Raw genomic sequence first — 22416 nt, forward strand, 5'->3', positions numbered from 1 at the left:
CAGAATGGAACAGTCTGTTTTTCTGAATTCCCTCAAAAGTATAAAACAGGTGTAAAAGTGTTAAGTTGCCTTTACATTGCCAGAATGGTGTAAAAGATGGTATGGTGCTTTAGTGATTAGAACTGGTCTAATTTTTTGGACTGAAATATTTTCCTATCAAAAGGTGGTCCATGAACTGTTTACTACTGACCTTTCTGGAGATGGACAGTAGCCAATATAAATTGTGAGTTTGCTTTCTCAGCCCTTACTTGCTTGTCAGTTGCCTATGATGTAGCAATGAGCATATGGCTATATATGTATGTTAACACTTAACCAGAAATAAAGAGTCAAACCTAGCTACATTACAGGGGAGTTGGGGGATTTCATCCCATGCACTCCACTCCCATTTTCCATACATTGTATTGTAACTTTACATAAGAAACTGAAATAATTGAAGCCATTGATTATATTGCATTATTTTGACAACTTATGCAAAATTTCGCAGAATTTTAAAATATGTACAGAATTTTTAGGGGGCGGGGCGGGTTGGCTTTGGATAGGAATGCAGTGTTTGTAGGTTGCACTATATAAAATAGGTGCTGTACAACTTCATGGGGTAAATCTTTCCCTATCCCTCAGGGCTTGGGTGGGACCCTGGAGATAGTAAATTCTTCAGTTCCATTGCACAGGAGTAGGCAGAAGTATCTTGGGAGTTAGAATCAGGCATTTGGACCTCTGGTTAGCTCTGGAGTGCAGCTTTCTGATGCTCCCAGAAGATCGCCTCCTGAGGGGAAAGAAAGGCAAGCTGTAGGACACATTGGATTCACTACTACATTTGCAAGTCTGCTGAAGGGAAGCACAATGGCTTTGGTGGTTATAACCTTCATGGTGATGTAGTAGTATCAAATGGCTCCACTATGTTGGGCTCTGAGAATTCTTTCCCTGTACCATTGTGGATTTCCCCAGTTTGAGTCCGAATTATTCAGGTTATGTACTAGTGATCATGATTTGAGCACAGTATTTGTCATCTCCAGAAATAAAAAAATTCACACTTTTTTGTAGCTGTAGTATAATGAGCTTGGTTGAAGCCTTTTCAGTCTCCTTTTCTATCTAGAGAAGAATAACCTAACTTGGCTATCTCTGCTCTCCTCAAATTAACTAGAACTATACTCCTACCTTAGCTACAGAGCTAAAGTTCATAACTTTCTATGAGTCACACCGACAGTGAAGCTAGAAGCTGCTGAAATAGTGTTGATTAACAAGCTCATCACTTAAAAGGGCCAGTGGTAAAATTCCAAGGTTTTCTTCCATTTCAGAGGACCACTAGATGGTAACTATAAATCCTGAAGCTGGCAGAGAAGCTTATACAGCGCAGACAGTGCAGGTTCAATTCTCCTGGATTAAGATGAGACTTAATCCTTAGAACTAGGACTAGACACCATATCAGCTACTGCAGTGTTTGGTAGGTTTTGAGACTTTAAGTGCATGAAGAACATTTCCAAAAGAACTGAATGGATAATGACCTACTTTTATGCTCAAGCTGTCATGTTTTAAATGCTTGGATTCTGAACAAAACAAGAAGTCCTGTGGCACCTTATAGACTAACACAGGGGTTCCCAAACTTTTTGACACGGGGACCAGTAAATCCATTCACGGACTTTTGGAGGACCGGTAATGTTCATTCGCATATTTGCATATTCATTAATCAAATGATGAATATTCAAATAAGTTGTTTCTGGTCCTCCCAAAACCCCCAGTGCCAGCTTTAGCAAACCTTTTGATATGGTCACCCACAATATTCTTGCCAGCAAGTTAAGGAATATGGATTGGATAAATGGACTATAAGACAGACAGAAAGCTGGTTAAACCAGGGTTTCCCAAACCTTTTACTTTAGCTGGAACCCTTTTTTTTCAATACTGCTTTTTGCAGCCCAAAAATATAAACACATAAAAAACAAACTGAGAAAATACCAGACATATAACATGTCTGGTATTTTCTCATTAGGTTAGTTGTATTATTACTAGATGTATCAGTTTGTAGTTTGGAACTGCCTGGCTGATAAATGTGCTCAGGCTGCATGAGTGTGTCTACCAGCCAGACAGTTCGCAACTACTCGAGGGGTGTGTGTGTGGGGAGGAGGGAACAATAGAATCCCCGGGCCGGACTAACTCATGCTTTGTGCTTTGCGGGGGGGGAGAGGGGAACAGGGGCAGCGTCCCAAGATCTACATATGGCCGGGTCAGTCCCACTCCCCGCAGGCCGATTCATTCGGGTGCATAATTGGCTGGATAACCGTAGTCAGAGAGTTGTTGTTAACGGTTCTAAATCCTGCTGGAAAGGGATAACAAGTGGAGTTCCGCAAGGGTCTGTTTTGGGACCTGTACTGTTCAATATCTTCATCAATGATGTAGATATTGGGATAGAGAGTACGCTTATTAAGTTTGCAGATGATACCAAACTGGGTGGGGTTGCAACTTCTTTGGAGGATAGGGACATAATTCAAAATGACCTTAGCAAGTTAGAGAAATGGTCAGAGGTAAACAGGATGAGGTTTAATAAAGAGAAATGCAAAGTGCTTCACTTACGAAGGAACAATCAGTTCCATACATACAAGATGGGAAGCGACTGTCTAGGAAGGAGCATGGCGGAAAGGGATCTAGGGGTCATAGTGGACCACAAGTTGAATATGAGTCAACAGTGTGATGCTGTTGCAAAAAAAGCAAATATGATTCTAGGTTGTATCAACAGGTGTGTTGTAAGCAAAACTCGTGAAGTCATTCTGCCGCTCTACTCTGCACTAGTTAGGTCTCAGCTGGAGTACTGTGTCCAGTTCTGGGCGCCACATTTCAAGAAAGATGTGGAGAAATTGGAAAGGGTACAGAGAAGAGCGACAAGAATGATTAAAGGTTTAGAGAACATGACCTATGAAGCCAGGCTTCATGAACTGGGCTTGTTTAGTTTGGAAAAAAGAAGATTAAGGGGGGACATGATAGCGGTTTTCAAATATCTAAAAGGGTGTCACAAGGAGGAAGGCGAAAATTTGTTCCTCTTGGTTTCTGAGGACAGGACAAGGAGTAATGGGCTTAAAGAGCAGCAGGGGTGGTTTAGATTGGACATTAGGAAAAAATTCCTAACTGTCAGGGGGGTCAAATATTGGAATAAATTGCCAAGGGAGGTGGTGGAATCTCCCTCTCTGGAGATATTTAAGAACAGGTTAGATAGACATCTGTCAGGGATCGTGTAGACGGAGCTTGATCCTGCCTTGAGGGCGGGGGGCTGGACTCGATGACCTCTCGAGGTCCCTTCCAGTCCTATTATTCTATGATTCTATGATTCCTCCCCCCTGCTCTCCCCACTATGCCTCTGGCCAGCCCCACTTCCCCCAACCACCTCCTGGGCAGCCAAGTCCCCCTCGCTTCTCCTCCCAATCTCCCTTGGCCAGCCCCGCTGCCCGCATCCAGCCCTCTTTCCGGCGGCCGCTTCTTCTCCCCCCCCCCCATCTTCCCCGGCCAGCTCCCTGCCCCCAACCTCACCCCCCCCGTCAGCCCTGCTTCCACCGGCCCCCCAATCTCCCAAGCCTGCCCTGATTCCCCCATCCAGTGCTGCTTCCGGTGGCCAGCTCTCCCCTCCTTCTCACCCCAGAATCCCTTGGCACCTGCACCTTCCCTTAGCCCTGCACCCTCCTGGTGCCTCCCCCTTCCCTTACTGCCCCTGGCCCCTTTGCCCTCTTTTTCCCTAATACTCACCCCCTCAGCACTCTCTGCCCCATCCCCTTCTGCCCCTCTGTGCCCTCACACATGCCTTGCTCCATCCCCACCTCTCTCATGCCCACCCCTTCCTTCAATCCTTCTCCCAGCACCTCCTCCTCCAGCCCCCAATGCCCTTCCCCTCTCCTCTCCTCTCTTCTCCTCTCCTCTCCCAGCATCACCCTGTCCCCCCTCCCACTGACACCGCCTCTCCTACCCTTTCCCTCATTGTCTGCACTTGGCCCCCTGGCATTTGTCTCTCTCTCCTGCACCCTGTCCTTAGTGCCTTCCCCTCCCAAGCCCCTTCTCCTTCCACTCCTCCCCCTCTGCGCAAGCCCGCCGCTGCCGCCGCCACTGCCCAAGCCAGTTCCCTACCTTCTGCCTTCCACATTGCGGGGCTGGAGGCCGCTGGAGCCAGCGTGGCCCCGCCTCGTGCCTCCAAAGACCTTTAAAATCCCGGGCCATGACATCACGTCACACCCGGCTGTCCTCCCCGCCCACGTGCAATGCCGCACATGGGCGGCAGCAGGCGGTGAGGAGGAGCCGTGCACGGCGGGGACGCTCTGGGGGTGGGAAGGGAGGACGCGCGAGGGGGCCGGTGCAGGGGCCTGGGCCCACTCCAGGCAGAGCTGGGGGAGAGACCCAGCTCCACATATCGGTGGAGAAGGGCCCCCAGCTCTGTAACTCGCCGGCACTTCCGGGTTCAGGGGCGCGGGGCCCGAATCGGCCTAAGGCCGGCCCTGCCGGCAGCCACCAGCCATGCTGAGGCCCGGTATTTTTTTCCCGCAGCCCAGTACCAGGCTGCGGCCCATAGTTTGGGAAACGCTGGACTAACAGATTTATTGGAGCATAAGTTTTCATGGGCAAAGACCCACTTCATCAGATGCATGCATGTTTGTCTATAAGGTGCCACAGGACTTCTCGTTGTTTATGCAGATGCAGACTAACACGGCTACCCCTCTGATAGATTCTGAAAAGAATCTTGAACACCATGGGTGGAATTTTCAAAAGAGCTCAACATAGCACTAACTCTGCTTCCATTTAAGTAATAGGCATTTGAGACATTTGTTGAGCTAAATGGGCTATCTCTGAGCTCAGTCTCTGCTTCCATTAGCAGAACCACCTTAGTGCTAAGTATTCTAAGAGAGATGGTCTAATGAATAGAGCTATTGACCAGGACTCAGGACATCTGGGTTTAGTTCTTTGCTTAGCCACACCTACTTTGTCCTGTGCCTGAGTTCCCACCCCTAATACAGGGATAATCCCTTTCCACTTCACAGGAAAGTTGTGAAGCACTTAGATACTGTGGTGATGACTATATAAATACCTAGGAAGAACAGAATAGTCTTTTGAACTGACTCTCATTACTGTCTGAAACACTGGAGAGAAAAAAGTAGCTATAGCCTTTGAAGCTTTAAAAATGGCTATGGGCATTACTCCGGAATGGTGGCAGTGAGTATTTTCTGCCAGACTTAGTCCATGTTGCCAGATGTAAAGAGCAGAAAGTCAAATATCATGCATGTAAGTAGCGCCCTGGTATTCCTGTAGATGGCAGTAGTACATGATCTGAACATACACATCACCAAAACTTACATTGTTTGCCCTTTGAAAAGTGTGATGATTGTAGCTTTTGCTTTTTTTATTATTGTGATGATAAATATTTCTTAGAACACTAAGGAACTCACAGTAGATAGTATGACTGGTGTCTAATTCCTGCCAAAACAATCTCTTTCCCAAAAGGACAAAGAAAAGCTCTAATAGGGTATGTCTACACTACCCTCCTAGTTCGAACTAGGAGGGTAATGTAGGCATACCGCACTTGCAAATGAAGCCCGGGATTTGAATTTCCCGGGCTTCATTTGCATAAGCGGGGAGCCACGAGGTGTACCGGTAGTTCGGAATAGGAATCCTAGTCCGAACTACCTAGTTCGAGCCCCGTGTAGCCGCGCTACACGGGGTTCGAACCAGCAGGGATTTAAAAATGGCGGCTCCCCGCTTATGCAAATGAAGCCCGGGAAATTCAAATCCCGGGCTTCATTTGCAAGTGCGGTATGCCTACATTACCCTCCTAGTTCGAACTAGCGGGGTAGTGTAGACATACCCATATTGATAAAGGTCAAACTGGAAGGTGGAGAGGAGTAAGAATTGAATATGTTATTAGTGATGCAAAATCTACTCTCTCTTTCTATGCTATTTCTGTGGGTAACATACCCCTATAACACATATAACTACCTTTTGCTGGCTAATTGCTGTAGAAAGACACAAAAGAAAGATGAGTGCCAAGCCAACTATATAAAGTTGTATGGGTAGCTGGACAAATTCCAGCTGCTTACTAATGGTATATGGTTGGGGCTCCTTATTTCTGGCAAACATTTTGAAGAAATAGCCAGCTATACAGATGAACTTTTTATTCTGCTTTACTTTATTATAGTACTTGTCATTTTTAAACTGGGTTAGATTTTTTTAGAAGTGAATCTGCATAATTACATGGTCCTTTAAATGTACACAGACCTATTCTTAATTGGATATTTTTCAAGTCATACCAGACAAACCCATTTATTGTTGAGAGTGCTTTGGAAATTTGCATGAGGGTTTTCATCTTCCCCTCCCCCCGAAAAAAGTTTGATTAAATACAGTAATCATGGTAGGAAACTAAAATATTTATGCATTTAAAAAGAAGGTTTCTATTACCCCAAAATTAACGTAAATGTCATACCCCCAGCCTTGGGCATGTAATTCCATTACAGGTGATTTAAGGAGGAACAAGAGCATGGCAGTTTAATTATCTATTGTAAAAGCAATGGCTGGAGAGAGAAGACCTTTTGTCTTTCTTACATTTGTGATACTGCTTCTTTGCTGTCACCTACTTGATTCCATTGCAACACATGCTATAAGTGGGGTTTTTTTTAGTATCCCCTTTAAAAAAATCTCTTCCGAAGAAGCAAACCGCCAAGAGAAATCCACCTGCACTTTAAGTAGCTTTTCCCATCATCCTTTGCTGCTGCAAGACCAATGATGGAAAAGAAACACCTTAGAAAACAGGCATATGAGTTTATGTAAACAACCAATAAAATGGGGGGAACCCTCATATGTGTATGATCTTGAGGTAAATTAATTTGTAAAAGTTCAAGATGAAATTACAAAATACTTATCTACTATTTCACATCTTTAAAGATGTATGAATGGGCACCCTCACAGCAGTATGTAATATGGAATAATGAAAGAAAAGGATTTGACATAGGATTATCTTGTTCAGGAAAAAATCAAGATGAACCTTAAGTAGAGATATTTAATACCATAAATTTAGAAAAGTAGACAAGATTAAGTGGATGCATGCTCATTTAAATTTCAGAAGCCATAAATAACAAAGAAAAAAATGCTGTATTTAAATCTCATCAAAATTATTTTATTTCTCACCAGAAAAAACATGATTCTGGTCATCAACAGCTTTAATTAAATGCTGGATTTTGTGCTATTATATTTGTCATTTTATGATCCAGTGCTTGCTGCAAAAATATAAATATTCATGCCTGGAGTAAGCTGCTAACTGATATTGGATCTAGCATACAAAAGAACAGCTCAGGAAATACAGGAATCTGGCAGACTGCCATTTAGAGATGAAAGAAAAATCGTGTCTGATAAGACAGTTACAAATACCCTCCATATGACAGCAATAAAAATTGTTGTCTATATTAATGCCTCCATGTTTCTGGATTGCTACAAGCACAGTGTTTGGTTTAAAAAAAGTATATGTTCATTTGCATAAATATTCAAATGTTTGTTTTAATGATGTATTTCATCACCACAAATAGATTAAATTCTCCTCAGGAAAAAAAGAAATACATTCTTTTCAACTGTTGTGCTCAAGTTCCAAACGGAGTGGCTAGTCACTGTAGAAATGTATATGTGTTGCATCCCAAATGATTTGGGTTTTAATGAACTCTCTTTTTACAAAAAAAAGTACTATTACACAGTTACAGTGTGAGAGTTTGCTCTCAGGTATCAATCTTTGCAATTGTCACTGCTGTGTTCTGAGGTCACCTAAGTCCCCAGTTCAGAGAATCGTGCTTCTCTGGGAACACAAGTCACTCTCATCATCTATTCTATAAGCTTTGGAAGATTTTTGTGGAAGTTGTCTAGAAAACTCATGACTTCAGGCACCCCCAAAACACATGTCCCTAGCACTTTATAAGGGGGATCCTCCCAAAGGTGCAATATAATTAACAGGGTTTACTGTCCACTAATTGAGCTGCCACAAAAGATTTTTTTTTAAAAGTTGTACTTACTAAACCAGCATCTTGCAAGTGGTAAGTCTTGTTTAGAGAAGGTGTGGGCACTGCAGTTGATCCTGAATGAAGAAGAAAACAAAAGGGGCAGATCATATTCTCCTCTTGCCACCTTCTATCAACATTCCAGACCATTTAATTGCCTTCATTCCAATAGTCTCTGACACCAATACCAAACTTTATCTACCTCCCTCTCTGAATGTCCATGAGTAAGGTGCCTCCTATTAATGAGAGGCAGGCTGTATTAGGACTCAGTGGAGTCACTTCCCTTACTAGCAGGAAATGCTGCATCCACCCAAGTGGCTTCAACTTGACACAGGTGCCATATAGGCATAAGAATGGCCAGACCAAAGGTCCATCTAGATCAGTAGCCTGTCTTCCAACTGTGGCCAATGCCAGATGCCCCAGAGGGAGTGAACAGAACAGGTAATCGAGTGATCCCATCACCCATTCCCAGCTTCTGGCAAATAGAAGCTAGGGACACTATTTCTGCCCATCCTGTAACTAGCCACTGATGGATCTATCCTCCATGAACTTATCCAGTTCATCGGTGTGGCTTGTTTGGTTGGTTTTTTGAATGCTGCTTTAGCCTCAACCTTCACAATCTCCTCTGGCAACAAGTTTCACAGGCTGACTGCATGGTGAGATAAAAGGCAACTGCATTCGTTGTTCCAGTGTTAACAGCAAAACACGGGCAGGAAGGAAGCCCCCACCAGAATAAGCTATAGTTGAGTCAGTGTTTGGACTTATGCATTTCACTCTATTGCTATCTATATAAGGGCAAGTGAAAAAAAAAGTTCCTCCAGTTTATATTAAACACTGACTTGGAACACAATGGAGTAGTGCATTCCTTTTGCTGCAAAGCAGTAACTGAGATCATACTGAATGAAACTTTTATTTACAGAGTTTCTATTTCTGACTAAGGGAGCAGAGTATCTTTGCAGTTGCTTGGTAAAATGTGAACCAAGTTTTGAACTTTCTGTTAGGATTTGAATTCACCATCACATTCATCTTCTCTCACCTTCAAACCTATTGTACTGAGAAAGTAGCTGAGAGGTGGGGGGGGGGGGGGGGGAATGGGAAGCAAGCAAGAGATACATCTAGGGAAAGGTAGTTTAAAAAAGGAAAGTGGGAGAGAGAGATGTGAGAGGATTGCAAACTGTTGCCATAATGCTATAATTAGCATTAAAGAAGTTAATTTAGGGCAAGCATTCCTTCCTGTTGCTATAAAAGGCATATGCTCTGCCATCTGTCAAAGTTGTCCTGTAAGGAAAATTAAATCCACACCTGAATGTGGTCATCTTTAATAGCTCTTTTAAAGAAATAAGAGATTTAAAAAAAACTACAGTCAGATCAAATGATCAAGATGATAATGTGATGCCACACACCTGCCTTAATGAGTGGGAAATTTGATGGGGACACTAAGATTGGGACAGGCTCTGTTGAACGGGAAAGGAAAACACATGGGGGATGGAATGCAGAAGTAGCCCCCCCTCTTCTCCCAGCTGGCCAATGAGTGGCTAGAGACAGAATGGAGATGATTGGTTGGTCATCCTTCCTTTTCATTAATTTAAACCATAGACTAAGCCACTTGGAACCTCTCTCTGCTATGTTTCGTCAAGATAACAATGTAGTGCACTGCAGTGTGGTGATGTCTGCATAAGAAGGGAGACTTGATGGATTACTCTGTTGCTTAAATCATGGAGCCAGTCAGAAAGAACTTGAGCTGTGTGTGGATTCTGCTTCATTAAAGAATTGAACCTGTTCTGACTCAGAGATGTGGTTTTGATTAATTACTTGTTGCAAGCCATGAAAATAGTTTTTGGGAATAAGAAGGATTTTCAAAACAAAAATTTCTGGTTTTATAAAGCTCAAAATAAAGCCCAAAATAAAGGAAAGAGTTGAAGAAAAATGTGGAAATAATTTTTAGAAGGGGGGAAATTATATGCAGATCCACAGGAATAGATTTATACTGTTAGGGTAGGTCTAAACTACATGCCTCTGGCGACAGAAGCATGTAGATTAGGCTAGCTGGCATAGGAAAATGAAGCAGCAATGTAAATAATCACCGCTTCATTTAAATTTAAATGGCTGTCACGCTGAGCCGATCAGCTGTTTGTCGGCTCAGCACGCTAGTCTGGATGCTCCGTGGTTGACATCAAAGGCATTTGTCGACCTCCCCGGTATGCCTCGTGGGATGAGGTTTACCAGGGAGGTCGACAAATGCCTTTGATGTCCACCGTGGAGCGTCCAGACTAGCACGCTGAGCCGACAAACAGCGGCAGCCATTTAAATTTAAATGAAGCGTCGATTATTTAAATCGCTGCTTCATTTCCCTTTGCCCAGTAAACAAATCTACATGGCTCTGTTGACGGAGCCATTTAGTCTAGACATACCCTTAGATATCCTTTATATTGGCACAGCAGTAAAAAAAATTAGTTACCATTATCTGGTTAGACTATTGCTAATATTTGACAGTTTTCCTGCTCAGGCAAACCAAGTAGTTTTTATATTATACATCTGTATACAGTTGAGTTTTATAGTTAACATTGGTTAGCTTCTCTTTACACCAGCTGTACACAGAATTTTGGGGTGTTTATATAACAGCAAAAGATGTCACCTGTCAATTATAGGACCAGTATTAATGAAGCTAATTAAGTCAGGGTGGATGTGTCTCACTCACAGCATTTGGTGAGAGACAACCATCCCAACTTCATTAATACTGGTACTGTAACTGACAAATAATATCTTTTGCTGTTTATGTAAACCTCACGTTCTGTAATTTCCACTCCAACTTAGCTGATAAAGTGGGTTTTGCCCACAAAAGATCATGACCTAATGCATTCATTAGTCTCTAACATGCCACAGGATTAGTGGTTATTACTTTATATATTTTGTTTGGGCTACTGATTTCCTGCTCCCCCTCTCATGGTTGAGAAATTCTTTCTTTCTTCTGAATTTGTTTGCTATGGATAAGAGTGGGAGCTGCTTTTTATTGTTTTGTAAATATATTCTCTAAATGTGTTGATTTCTTTTTTCTAGATAATATTCTTTTTGTGGACTTCTTTTGTCTGTGACCTTGGCCATGAGTAAAGCTAGTTTCAAAGGTGGATATATGCATTAGTAATACTTCATGTACTTGGAAGTGTCTGGTTTAGATGTGAAAAATCATAAATGTTACAGTTTATGATTAATTAAAATTTCTGTTGACACTGAGATGTAAACAATTTTTATGTACTCCTCCTGTTTGTAGTAAGAGACTATTAATTGCTCCTATTTCTGAGAAATCTGTTTGGAAAGCAACCTGTTAGAACGTCCTCCCCTGTGATAGCTTTCAGCTTTTCACATGTTATAAAGTTTAATCAACAAAATTGGCCAGAATTCTAACATTTAGTTCTTGTGGTAATTCATGAGATTTAAGTGAGTGATTTTGATAGGCCATACTACAATGTATGAATCCTTTCCTTTTTCTTCTTGGATATACAAAGGTACAAATATGGATCTGCTTTATAGTGCAAAACTGTATTTCATCATGACTGATATTTTGAGTGAACTAGATTTTTGTAACTTCATCTTGGTGTAAAATGTGCACAAATGCTTGCTGGACTAACACTCATGGACATGTTCAATATTCGAAAAGGTGCTTACTTTTTTAATGTTTTTGAAGAAAATTAACTAACGGCACTCACATTATCTCTATTGTAATAAGTAATGTTACCGTGTTGCTCATTTTTATTTTGCTGAGAGGTTAAATGTATTTACATAGATTCATAACAGACCTATGAAAAGTGATTGTTTTTGATGAAAATGGTGACCAGTTATTTACAATACTGTGGAGACAATATTTGTAAGCTTTTGCTACTATTTCCAATACATGGAAAACTAGCACATTGCTAATTGCACAACTTTCAAAAAGAAAATCTCTTTACAAAGGGAAACTGCAGCTATGAGTTTTTTACACCTGTAACAAAATGCCACCTGCTTCTTACCTGTTGCTATTTGAAAGACACAACAACAAAACTCTTGCAATTATAGTAATGAAGGGAGAAATTTGACACAGTAGTAGGTTTAAAAACAAAATCCAAGAAGGGAAATTTTCACGTGAAAGGTAGCTCTTTGAGCAGGGGCAAAGTATATTCCCAAGAGCAGTCAAGGTACCTCTAACCTCAGAGCATGGGTACATGGCATACTATCCTGCAAAGATAAAGGGGGACTGATTAACTCCCTAAAGCAGAATACTGCTGATGCTTCAGAGCACTTTGCAAAGGCAGGTCATTAGCCCTACATTTCCCCCCATTGGACAAGTTCCTGTTTTCTCCATCTCCCCAGTGTTCCCTGTAAGCTTATGTGACTCCTCAGGAGAGATTCAAATGCTGCCCAGCTGATCAGCACAGCCAAGTTTTATGTGCATATGCCATATTCCGCACATGGATGGAAAAGATTTAGATGGTACTTTGAATGTCATCCAGTGGCAAAGCTAGCTGTAGAACCCAGATCTTCTGAGTCCTACGCACAGCTAACTTGCTGAGCCAAGCTCTCTCTCAAAAACACCTAAGCCTATGTTGAGCACCCGCTGGCCCCACCGCTTCATAAAGATCTGCAGGTGCTCGGCCTCCCCTAAAAATGGATACTCAATGACAAATTTCTGTGTGAATTCATTGCATCAGTGCTCTGTGTTGCAATGGGATTCCACAGTCCTTTCAGAATGTTAAGGCCCTTTTTTTCATAGGGGCACCATTTTTGGATCTTTGCTATTGGCGAAACTGCCTTTCTGAGTGAAAGGGCATGTCCGAAGATGGTGTGATTCCCTACCATGGTGTGCAGTTCATGAACACAACCTGTGTATTTGGCACACTTATTTTCTGGAAGCCTGGAAACTAACCATCCACCAAGATAATGAGTTTATAGCACTTACCAAGAAAGCTTTTGATACGATTATAAAGTTTGGAAGCAAGGGTTTAGAAAGCACTACATTCAAAGGAACTTAAGAATTCTAGATCAGTTTCCCACATGCCCAAATATTTATCTCTTTCAAAGCAATTCTTTGTAAAGAGAATGACCTTGGTTAGTTTCTTGAGCTCTCTAGCATCTGTATTGCTTATGATTAGCTCATGGCAGCCTCAGAGGAGTCAGCTGCTAATGTGAATGGTAATGATTTTCCTCACTCGTGTTGCATGATTGGGAAGTGCAGGTGTGTGCTGATTCTTTTAAGAATTGAGAGAGTCTACATTGTGCAATCCCCAAAACCATTTGCTTGGAAAGCAGCCATCCAGTGACAGGGGAAAGCAAATGCAGGCATCTTCAGAAGGTGAAACAGGAGCAGGTTTGCACTGCTACCTTTCGTTCCAGAACAAAAAGAAATAATCTTATGGATGTGCTTGTAGCACGCCATAGTCCTGTCTGGTGGCAGCAGCATGAGGTGCAACCTCAGGTTGAACACAGCCATCGGGAGTTGCCAAGTACAACAAGGATACCCCTACTCCCAACCAATAACCACTTCTTACCATCTTCAGACTTCAAATAGGAGTAGTCCTGTGGCACCTTAGGGCATGTCTACACTAGGAAATTATTTCTAAATAACTTATTTTGAAAACTCCCAAAATAACAATTTCAAAATTGCGTGTCCACACTATAGGGAAGTCTCAAAATTAGTCCGAGGCAGGCTCCCTTAATGTGGATGCACTACCTGGACTTGGAGCCCCAGGAAGCACGATGGGGTAATTACTTTGACTCTGGGGAGTAGTTATTTCGAAATGGCAGCAGTGGAGCATTCATGTTACTTCTATTTTGAAATAAGTGTTCTTCCTTGTGGAAAGGAGGAGCTATTATTTTGAAATAACCAGCCCCTTAATCTGAAATAACGGGCTTGATAGTGTGGACACTCCATTTGTTGTTTTGAAATAACTCTCTAGTGTAGACCAGGGCTTAGAGAAAAAATTATATATGTCATAAGCTTTCATGGGCAAAACTCACTTCTTCAGATGAGCTTGACTGTCTCCAGAAAAGGAGGGCCTAAGCTGAGGGAAGGGCTTGTTCTGACCATCCCTTGCAGAAGCCCATATTGGTGAAGAAAGCACTCATTACCTGTGATGGACCCCTTCTCCCCATGGATATGAATATACATAACTCAAAGGTGCTTTGAGCAAATTATTTCATGTAACTTATCAATCTTCATGTCATGACCTGCTGGTTCTGTTTCTTTATTTTGATGTGTGTATCATTCTTATGTGTAAAATTAGACATATGGAGTAGGGAATACTTCATGATTTTTAAATGCGTGAATGAAAGTCATCAAGGGAGGCCTCTGTGTCTGGGCAGCCATATGCAAATAGCCTTTTGTCCTTAAGGCTTAGCAGTGGTTGGTAGGGAGTGGCCAGGTGATTCCCCATTCAATAAGGGAATTCTCTAAAAAGAATAGGAAGGAAGGAGTTTTTTGATCTTTTGGCTGGGAAAAGGAGCCAAAGACCCCAGGGTGGGGAGACAGCCCTGCTTTGGAGGGGCACCTGGAAAAGAGGTTTTAGGATGAGTTTGAAAAGTTTGTAGTTTCAGTGTAGAATTAGCTAAGCGGTTTTGTTTCTTTGATTTGTAACCTTTTTTGCTCTGCCTGTTCTCACTTATTACCACTTAAATCCTACTGCCTGTACTTAATAAAATCACTTTTATTTTCTATCAAACCCAGTGTAAATAATTGTTACCTGGGGGAGCACTCAGTGTGTACGTTTCCCCTTTCATTGCTAACGGGGGTTTACCCAGGTAATTCATGGGGCTTTTGATCCCAACTGGGGGGTGGTATCCCAGGAATCTGGGTCCAAAACTGCATTCTCCTTAGACCTGAAGAGGTTCAGCGTGTGTACTGCTTCTCGGGGGGAGGCAGGGATCTCAGCCCAAGGCCTTGTCTGGGGGAGACTAGTGGAGCTGGCCCAGCAGAACCGGATGGTGAGGAGCCCCAGAGAGCAGGAAGGCAAGTGGCAATGGCTTTGTCAGCACCCCAGAAGGCATCCCCAAGCGGTCTTCTGTGACCGCAGCCCATCACAGCACTGTCCCAGCACTTGTGGAGGAGGCGAGAAAAGGAGGACAGGGATGTTGAAAGAAAAGGGACTGAAAGGCAAAGAGGGACTAGATAGAATGCTGACGCCTATGTGTTTACAGAGTAAGAAAAGTGCTGGAGTGAGAGTGAATGAGAAATAAAGTAAGTGTAAATTGAGAGGTGTGCATGTGGGGGCAGGAGGACATGTCTCAAAGTTGAGAGTATATTTCCCTGAAATTGTTGTTTTTCTATAAAGAAATGCAACTCCCTTCCACCCCCAGGCAGGATGGAGCTGTGATTATAAATGTTTAAAGCTGGCATTCTGTATGTTAGGGGGAAAACTTTAAAATTACTTTGTCACATCTTGCTATTCAGTGGAAAGATCAAGTTCACTGTGATTACTTGTGGTTATGCCTGCTGGTGAATTTTTAGGGGAATTTGAAGTAGCCTCGAATTAAGTGCCTCTTTGAGGTTAATGTGATATTGGTGTAAGTGACAATCCTTATTGCAACAGACTGAAACAACACATGCACTTAGGAACTCAGGAAGGACTTTTAAAAAAGTTTAAATAAAAGACACTGTCTTGCATGCAAAGCGCTATCACCCTGGAAACCTAGCTTCAGAAAGATCCATCCCAATATCATAAAGCAGAATAGTTTTAAAAACAAAATGCTGATTTTTGAAAACCTTATATCAGTAGCCTTTTGTTTTATGAACTATTAAGCCAATGTGCAGAAGGCTGTCACCGAGCATTTGTTCCACTGTTTGCTGAATGAAGAATTGACTCGTAGGCATTTAATGTACCTATAGTAGAGAGAGCAAAGATGGAAAAGTCTAGAGCATTGATCACCAACCATATATTGGATCTATCGATAGATCTTGAAGCCTCTGACAGGTGATCCTGACTGGTTTGGCCAGGAAGCTATCAAGTGCTGGCACTTCAGTTGCCCCTCCACTGTCATGCTGCTCCTGCCCCCTGCCTTGGAGCTGCCCCACTGGGAGCTTCCTGATTGCTGTGCAGGATGTGGGAAGGAGAAGAGGGGGAGGCGCTGATGTCAGGGTCTGACATCCCCCTGACATCCCCCTCCTCCCCCACTATCTCCACACAGAGCAAGGGGGATGAAGGGAGTTTAGCAATGCAAATCTCTGTCACTGACATACTGTGTGTCTGTCTGTCATTCTCACAACTACACATTGTCCTTCACTCTCATCTCCTGACCCAACACATACGTTGGGAGGAGGGGTGCTTGCAGAGTGGGTTGTTTTTGGTTTTTGACTGGTCTGTGCATTTCATAATTTTCATTTCTCTCTTACGCTTAAATGTAATTCTTTGAGTAGTGAGTTCTAAAATGCCTACCCTGCCGTGACTGGAGTAATTATCCCGATAGTAACTGCTGCTCCTGTGTGTGACCCCGCAGCTCCTGAGAAAAGCAGAGCAGGGGGTCTCCACATGCTGTCCTTGCCTGCAGACACCACTCCTGCAGCTCTCATTGATAAGTAATGGGAAACCATGGCCAGTAGAAGCTGTGGGCTCAGTGCCTGTAGATGAGGGGCAGCATATGACACCATGGAGCCATTCCTGTACATGCCAGCTGCTTTCAGGAGTAGTGCAGGGCCAGAGCAGGAGTAAGCTTCCCTTAACTCCACTGCTCCACCACCCAGAAGCCAACTTAGTTAAACAGTGCCCAGCCAGAGCCTGCTTCCTCAACTCCTGTCCCAGACCTTAGCCTCCCTCTGCACACAACTGCCTGCCCCAGATGTGAGTCCCCCTACACCCAAACTCCTTCCCAAAGCTTGCACCCTAAAACCCTTCCTGGACACCAGTACCCCACCCTGGGCTAAACCCAAAGCTCTTCCCACACTCCAGAGCCTGCACCCCAACCCCTACCTCCCCCATCCTTGCTCACTTTCACCAGGCTGATGGAATGACCAGGATGAGACCTCGGAGAAGGGATGGAACAGGGGCAGGGCCTCAAAGAAGGGACGGGAAGGAAGTGGGGAAAGGTATTTGGGTTTGAGGTAGATCTTACGTTGCACTTTAAGCATTCATCTTGTGTTTAGAAAGGTTAGAGAGCACTGCTCTTGAGTGTTGTTGCAGAGAACAAGAGGCACGAGTTAAAAACAGCTTGGCTGTGTCTACATTGGCATCCCTTTCCAGAAAAGGGATGCTAATGAGACACTTCGGAATTGCAAATCCGTGGGGGATTTAAATATCCCCCACGGCATTTGCATTTACATGGCTGCCGCTTTTTTCTGGCTCGGGGTTTTTGCCAGAGAAAAGCGCCAGTGTAGACGCGATTTTCCGGAAAATAAGCCCTTTTCCGGAGGATCCCTTATTCCTACTTTCAAGGAATTCCTACTTAAAAGTAGGAATAAGGGATCCTCCTGAAATGGCTTATTTTCCGGAAAATCGCGTCTACGCTGGCGCTTTTCTCTGGCAAAAACCCCGAGCCGGAAAAAAGCGGCAGCCATGTAAATGCAAATGCCGCGGGGGATATTTAAATCCCCCGCGGATTTGCAATTCCGAAGTGTCTCGTTAGCATCCCTTTTACGGAAAGGGATGCCAATGTAGACACAGCCCTTGTACCTCTGTGAAGCCTGTTTACAGTATGTGGACAAACAGACAAAAAGAAGAGGCTGATGCTTAATGGGATCACCAAAGTGATTACAAAAGACTTAAAACGCCTCTGAAATATTGGTATTAATTCAGCTCAGGGTCGTTGCAAATGAAAAATGCCAGCATCTGTTGGCTTTTCTATCTATGTGAAATGAGTATGATAGTCCAGTTCTCATTGGGGAAGTTTTCCCATCACAAGATGGGCTATCATAAGTTGTTGGCCAGCCAAGGTATGGCAATAGAAACCAACTATCCACTAAGCACTAAAAGTTTTGATCTACAAGGGCAGGGAGAAGCTTACATAGGCAGAACAGAGACATGACATCCAATTGCTAGATTCAGACTGCAGTACTGACAATCCAGCACCCTGTCCTTGTACCCATGCCTAGACGCCAAGGAGACTAGAAGTTAGAACAAGCCAGGACACTTAAAAAAAACACATTGCCAAAGGGATGGAACTTTTTGAAAGTGGATTTAGTATTGATGAAATGTGCCAGATAGCTCCAGAGACTGAATTCTTTGGTCTACAAGAAACATATAGCTCAGGCAGTGGCATTGTATATTTATTCTATCCACTAATGTGTTCTCTTCTTCACCCAGCTGAGTGCTGCAGCTATAATACTGCAGCTGGCACACACCTAGTTTCAACAATCACAGAGTGATTTTTCCCTTCCAAAATAATTCTGCAGGCCAAAACAATACTGAACAGATGATCAATATTTTTGCAAGAAAGATTCTGTACTTGACACTGGTAGGGATAAGTTAAAGTAATTGTTTATACAGACTCAAATCCAGTCCAAAATAACTCCATGAATTCCATGAATTGAACTCAAACAATAACTTGCAACTTCTTTGGATCACTCAACATAAAGTTAAACCAGCTCAGACTGCCTTGTCTTCTTGTGATGAATTCTTTTACCACGTATGTCAACTCTGAATTTGACCATGAGAGTCTTGGAAGCCAGGGTCCTTCGTGTGCAATTAAAAAAAATAGGTTTAAGGTCAGAAGCCACATGAACAACCTCCATTTCCCTTCATGAGACTCTTTTCGCCTCTTTCAAAATGTTCCTTAACCCTCAGTGATGTTGTTTTAGATCCTATTTTGCCCTTAAAATACACCTAATCTTTATTATTTTTCACAAAACAGGTGAGTTCTCATCCCATTTCTCACTGCACTTCTTCTAAAGAACTCATGAATAAACAGACTTTCATAGCTCTCTCAGGATAATACACCCATTAGTGATTTAACTGACTTACTCCTTCTCCTACTCTAACCTTGTTTCCCCACAGTCCTTATCTAGAGATACTTATTAGTTAAAACCTATTAAAAGCAACCAAATTAATATACTTTTAAGAAGAGAATGTTGGTCAGTGACAGAGCAGCATTAGGAGTCTGTTAGATGGTCAGGAGATACTAAAATATTTGCCAAAAGAAAAGAAAGCTGCTAAAAAATTAATAGGATACTTGACTAAGATCAGCCTTGTTCAGGATTCTAAGATGCTGTAGTTGGAAATGCCTTGTAATTTTGAGGATGTGGTGTCATTTTTTCCTCTAACTGCTACTTTCTTAGTATATATCTTGAAATTCAATAAATGTCTTGAACATGTGATCACTCCGTCCCTTCCACTAGCTACTCTCACTCCACAAGATTAAGGCCTATGTTTGAGGTTGTAATACTTGCACATTTCTCCAATGAAAGGGGTTTATACAATTAAAAATAACTCCATGCATATAAATCAAAAGTGGTACTGAATTTGCTATGCTGCTCCTAAGACTTTCATTCTGAAAGCCGAACTAGTGTGGTCGTTGCCTGAGCCATCATGAGAATGATTTGAAACTGTGTGAGCAAACCAATGTATTCAAAGGAAATATGCCAATAGTACTGAAATATAGTAAACTTTCTTTATTCAATAATCATGGAATAATGTTTATTTAGGCGAGACAACCTCTCACCAAAAAATATGTAAAATACAATTCTACTTATTTGAAATTAAAAATACTTGTATTCAAAAGTATCCCCCAAATTGGAATTCCTTTCTTTAAAAAATTTCCCTCTGAATTTCAGAAACATCTCCATACCCGTTTAGATAAGTTTGCCTGTATTTCGTTTGACAAAACTAGTCTGACAGCACCTCATGTGTGATAGGAACTGTAGTATAATGAAAATTACTTTTGCAATGCTAATTATAAGTTAAAAGTAGGTGTTAATCAGTTTTAATTAAGGCATTTCCTAAAGTTGATTTCGTAAAAAGGGACCTACATTATGGCTTCATGTTCTCCAAGATCACATCCACCAGTTCACAAGTACTGAAGAGTAAGGCCAGGATCAAAGAAACAGCTTTATTTTTTCACACACACACACACACACACACACACACACACACACACACACACACACACACACACACACACACACACACACACACACACACACACACACCAGATGGTCCTCTTCCGAAAAAGCTTCTTCTGAAAGGGAGTGTCTATACAGCAAAAGAGTATCGAAAAAGTGATCTGCTTTTTCAACAGATAGTGTCCACATTGAATGGACACTGTCTCGCATTTAAGCTGTGATTACTATGGATGGAGTGGCCACCAGGACTTGTGCTTTTTCCTTTTTCCTCTTCTTTCGAAAGAATTCCCTCTTCTCCGCCCAAACATGCCTTTTTACAAAAGAGCTCTTTCGGGAAAAGGCTTCTTCATCATAGAAATAGGTTTACCAATGATGGAAAAACTGTTTTGTCTGGTTTTTGTTTGTTTTGTTTTGTTTTTGTTTGAAAGAACGTGATTGCAGTGTGGACATAAGTGAAGTTTTTTCGGGAAAAAACTCTGCAGTGTAGCCATACCACAGACAGTCCACTGTAAATTACCATGTTAGAAAAAGGGCATATAGCTGTAACTAAGTAATTACTGAGGTTTTCTTCTTTCCTTTGACCAGTAGTCCACTTTTTGAGGGAGGAGACACTATATTGGCTTGTTTAAATCCAATGATTTCCATTGGTTGCTGAAGATAAGTTGGGACTACTGACTGACTGCAGCAGAGAAGGCATGAACCAAATAAACAGGAAGGAATAAGGAAATTGTAGTAGTTACATCACCAAACACCCCAGAGTGCCTTTTAGCATGACTGATGGATTTCATTCACATGTTCCTCCAGACAATGAAATAGAAAGATAGCATTGTTTGTTTGTTTGTTTTACTTTCTCCCACAGTTTGTGAAGGAAGTCTACTGATAGCATTTAAAAATCTTCCAGGATCACTGCTCCCACAATTAGCAACTAAGCTTGTAGGGCAGTAGTGAATGCAGCTAAAAATGTGTTCTGTCCAGACACTGAAATTGCTTCATATCCCCATCCCTTTCATCTCTGCTTGTCCATTCTCACACATTTATACCCTGCTATTTTCTTTTCTTGCTTATTTCTCCCTAACACTGGCAGAAAATCTTTTGCTGTAGTCAATTTTTGTCAATTTCCACAACAACAACTAAAAACTAAAAACTTTCATGACATAGTTATTTTTTAAGGCGTGTGTGGTTTCTTTTGGTGGGTGTGAGGGTTTTGTTTTGTTTTGTTTTTGTTTTCCATGAGCGGTCCTGTGGCACCTTAGGTGATCTCTACAGATAAGATCGAAGCAGATGCAGTCAATCTAATGGAGTTTGAATGAGTGGGTCTAGTGAAGACATGCTAATTCCAACTAAGAGAGCACTCCCGTCAATGCTGGTAGTCCTGCTTCTATGGGGAGTAAGGGAAGTCAAAGGGAGTGTGTGCTCTCTTCGATTTCCTGCAGTGTGGACGGTGCTAAAATTCAAGGTAAGATGCTTCAACTTACACAACTTCAGCTATTTGAATTGAATAGTTTATCTTAATTTGATCTTATCCCCTAGTGTAAACCTGGCCTTGGAGACTTAACAGAAAAATATAGTTAGTCTCTAAGGGTATGTCTACACTACCGTCCTATTTCGAAATAGGAGGGTAATGTAGGCATACTGCACTTGCAAATGAAGCCCGGGATTTGAATTTCCCGGGCTCCATTTGCATAAGCCGGGCGCCGCCATTTTAAAATCCCGGCTGGTTCGAACCCCGTGCCGCGCGGCTACACGCGGCACGAACTAGGTAGTTCGAACTAGGCTTCCTAGTTCGAACTACCGTTACTCCTCATTCCACGATGGAGTAATGGTAGTTACTCCACGAGGAGTAACGGTAGTTCAAACTAGGAAGCCTAGTTTGAACTACCTAGTTCGTGCCACGTGTAGCCGCGCGGCACGGGGTTCGGACCAGCCGGGATTTAAAAATGGCGGCGCCCGGCTTATGCAAATGAAGCCCGGGAAATTCAAATCCCGGGCTTCATTTGCAAGTGCGGTATGCCTACATTTCCGTCCTATTTCGAAATAGGAGGGTAGTGTAGACATACCCTAAGGTGTTAGGACCACTCATTTTTTTAAGGTTTTTTTTTTATATATATAGTTACAGACTAACAGGGCTACCTCTCTGAGACATGTTGGACTAGCTCTATTTCTCCCCTCATACCCCAGTTCTATGTTGGTAATATTGCAATTACAGTAGACTTCCGATAATCCAGCACCTTTTGGACCTAGATGGTGCTGGATTATCAGATTTGCCGGAGAATCGGGAGGTCCGGTACATCTGCACGGCTTAACAGCTGGCCAGGATACAATCTCCCTCTCTCTCCCCTCCCCTTTCCTCTTCACTTTCCCCGGTGCTATAACCTGATCCTCCTCCCCCTCCCCTCCCCTTTCCCC

General features: G+C 42.5%; 1 long non-coding RNA gene across 1 annotated transcript in view; it reads right to left on the minus strand.

Moving 5' to 3' along the window:
* Positions 1-346: 346 nt before the first annotated feature.
* Positions 347-22416, minus strand: part of LOC142830410 (uncharacterized) — a 51061-nt gene continuing 28991 nt past the window's right edge. Inside the window, exons 2-3 of the long non-coding RNA XR_012905628.1 lie at positions 8013-8074; positions 347-763 (exon numbers count right to left, since the gene is read on the minus strand). This is a non-coding gene — a long non-coding RNA (uncharacterized LOC142830410). The remainder of the gene's footprint in view (positions 764-8012; positions 8075-22416) is intronic.

The sequence above is a fragment of the Pelodiscus sinensis genome, chromosome 8 (assembly GCF_049634645.1).
Source record: "Pelodiscus sinensis isolate JC-2024 chromosome 8, ASM4963464v1, whole genome shotgun sequence".
Taxonomy (NCBI): Eukaryota; Metazoa; Chordata; order Testudines; family Trionychidae; genus Pelodiscus; species Pelodiscus sinensis.